The 2,500-nt window shown below is 50.5% G+C and overlaps 1 protein-coding gene and 1 long non-coding RNA gene across 6 annotated transcripts in view; one reads left to right on the forward strand and one right to left on the reverse strand.

The window, feature by feature from the left end:
* The window catches only part of Nrg2 (neuregulin 2), a 184,186-nt gene that overhangs the window by 90,436 nt on the left and 91,250 nt on the right, over window positions 1-2,500 (reverse strand). The window lies entirely within an intron of this gene.
* Window positions 1,730-2,500, forward strand: part of LOC110284597 — a 3,992-nt gene continuing 3,221 nt past the window's right edge. Inside the window, exon 1 of the long non-coding RNA XR_002376959.1 lies at window positions 1,730-1,840. This is a non-coding gene — a long non-coding RNA (uncharacterized LOC110284597). The remainder of the gene's footprint in view (window positions 1,841-2,500) is intronic.

The following is a 2,500-nucleotide window of genomic DNA, read 5'->3' on the forward strand; positions in this document are numbered from 1 at the left end:
ACACACACACACACATACACACACTCACACACCACACCCACACACACACCCACACACACACATACACACACACACACATACACACACACACATACACACACACATACACACACACACACCACACACACACACACATACACACACACACATATACACACACACATACACACACATACACACACACACACACATACACACACATCCCCACCCCCACCCCCCACACACACACATACACACACACACACACCACACACACATACACACACATACACACACACACACACACACACACACACACACACACACAGACACCCTGTGGGGTATCTGACCACATTCAAGTGTTTACAGGCACTGACTTCCATCATAACAGCTCTGCTCACGTTGGGTTTTAGAGCAAAACATGCAAGAAGTGACACACGCCCTTGAGGCCTGGACTAGGGACTGCTCAAGAAACGAGGTCACCCCATGGGCAGCTAGAATTGCTCCATTTGTCCGTGGCTCCTGTTTCTGTCTAAGTAGCAATAAGCAGCTGGGAGCAAAGCATCTGTAAGGAAGAGATGGGAAAATCTGTCCAGAGAATGGTGTTCCAGACTCTTCCTAAGGGAATCTGACTAAAAAGAACTACTTCAAAGAGTCATTAGTAGATTAGGAGAAACAGAATTCTGGGCTCCCTCGGGTAGCGCTGCACCGGAGCCAGGCTTGATTTCAACACTTCTAATATATCTCTTGAAAGGTCAGCTGGAGTGAGCCATGCACCAGAACAAACTCCCCGCACCAGGGAACACACACACCCAACGCTGGCTTCTTCCTTGGCAGATCCGCTTAAATGCACCTCAGTAGAGTGTTAGAGGATCTGCCAATCTCTCGAAGCGGCCACGAGATGCTGGGCATTCGTACTCTGGAGGACGGTAAGCTGTGCTCTGTGTGTGCGTGCGTGAGGATGTGGGTGGGGCAGAACACACTGTCTTCCACAGGCTAAGCAAGAGCTCTCTGCCCAGATGCATCCAAGCCCTAGCTTCTCGTGAAGCAGAAACCTCCCAGGTGCTGGGAGTCAGGGGCATCTCCACGTATCCCTCATGAACTAAGGAGACAGACAGCTCAGTGGCCAAAGCGTGAGGAATGGGCCTAGAATCTCAGAACCCATATGAAATTCCAGGCGGCTGTGACATCGTGTCTGTGATTCCAGCTTCAGAAGGAGACAGATAGACAGTTCTGAGAAAAAGCTGGTCAGGAAGATTCGGGGTATCTGGGAACTCTGGATTTGAATGAGAGATCCTGTCTCTATGAGTAAAATAAGGCAGAAGAGCTATAGAGAATACTTGACACTGAACTCAGGCCTACCTCACATATGTACACATGCACACATACATGTGAGTCCCTGCTGGGTATCATACACACAAAATGGGGGGAAAGATAGGCCTTGTGAGCCAATTTTTTTCAGGGGGCCATCCCTAGGTGATCATTCCCTCCTGCAGATTCTTGTACCCACAGTTCCCTGGGGCCAACTGTCTCCCTGTGCCAGAGCTGGCTATGGTCCATACAATCTCACTCTGACATGTGGTCATATCCCACTTCAGGGTTTCTGATGCCAACCAACCCTTCTTTGGCAGTGGGAAAGAAGTTCAGCTCTGGACTTCTAGGGATACCTAACCTGGACAGAATAGTAGTCTGGAATGCCTCCTCCACAGGTAATTGTGACATCATTTTGGTTATCACCATCACTGTTCCTACCTACTTCCTGGCCCTTTTCCTAGCCACCATGCTAGCTAGCATCCTGCCCACTGTCTCTAGTCTTCATGGCCAGCTCATAAGTTCTTGAAGAGAAGAGCATGGCTCCAAGGTGATGCCACACTGCAGGGGCAGAGCTGGCTTTCAGTCTATCCAAGCTGACTTCCAGGTCTATACTGTGTCTGTCTCCTGTCACCTTCCTGGTCTGTGCTAAGCTCCGGGTGCAGAAGAAGAAGACAGATTCCTGCTGGTTTTGTGGCACTGGGAAAGTCTTGTTTTTGCATGTCGTCTCTAAGAGAACAGCTTTGATTGAGGCAGACAGATACACACCATTGTTTGTATGGATATGGGCAAGGTGTTGGCATGGATCTGTGTGGGTCCATGTGTCTGTGTGCATCTGGGCTCTGTAATTGGAACTGGGGGTAAGGCTCTCACTGTCCTCCCCTTCAAAGCAGCCACATTCTGGAGCTGCCGTGGGGACCTGGTCAGTCATGGCCAGGCCAGAAGGTGCCTTTCTACCCCCCAATGCCTCTCTGGGGGTACCACATTCTATAGTCAGAAGAGGGGCCCCTAGAGGGTCCTTGGAATGTTCCATCTGTTGGGAGGGCTGATGGCAAGATAAGGGAACAATAGCAGCTGGGCTCTGTGGCTCCCTTCTTCCCTTCCTAATGAGGTTCCTTGTGTCCCAGACCCATGGAAAACTCCCAAGTTCCCCACAGATTGCCTCCAAGGCTCATCTGCCTGCCTTTCACCGTAGCCGCCCTGCTTTCTC

The sequence above is a fragment of the Mus caroli genome, chromosome 18 (genome assembly GCF_900094665.2).
Source record: "Mus caroli chromosome 18, CAROLI_EIJ_v1.1, whole genome shotgun sequence".
Classification (NCBI taxonomy): Eukaryota; Metazoa; Chordata; class Mammalia; order Rodentia; family Muridae; genus Mus; species Mus caroli.